Below are 587 nucleotides of genomic sequence, written 5' to 3' on the forward strand. Positions count from 1 at the left end.
CACTAGCTGCCACCTGAATGGTCAGGTCTGAGACCCATTCTGAAGCCTTTAAACACCAACCACCTGCCTTTAGTCTTTCCCTCTCCCTGTTCCTTACCTGATGTTATGTTTTTTCCTGGATTTTTTTTTAATTTATTTAGTAAAAATTACGTTTTATTATGGTTCACTGAGTGTTTGGACTATGAGATGGGGAGGTGCAATTTCAAGGGTAAGTTCTTTTTTCTCCCACTTATGGAATAATAAAGTGTTGGCAGCAGAAATAGAATTAATTTGTATAATTAGGAAAAGCAGTGATGTATATCAGAGGAAGGCCGGGTACTTCTCACAGCTCTGATTCTGCTACAGACACAGCTCCAGCCTCTCTCCCTGTTACTTCTTGGCTGGTGCTGCCATATAAATTGCTGCTGATTGTGCCAATAATAAAAGAACTCGTATTATGGTCTTGTTCCTTGGCATATGTGAGACAATGAGAAATGAAGCTGTTAAATCCCCTTGTGCTGGGCCCTAATCCCCTCACTGCTGCCGTCAGACTCAGACTCAGACTTAGCCACGTGCCCAGCGACAGTCTCATGATCAGGTATTTATAG

This window comes from Xenopus laevis, chromosome 4L, assembly GCF_017654675.1.
Source record: "Xenopus laevis strain J_2021 chromosome 4L, Xenopus_laevis_v10.1, whole genome shotgun sequence".
NCBI classification, from domain to species: domain Eukaryota; kingdom Metazoa; phylum Chordata; class Amphibia; order Anura; family Pipidae; genus Xenopus; species Xenopus laevis.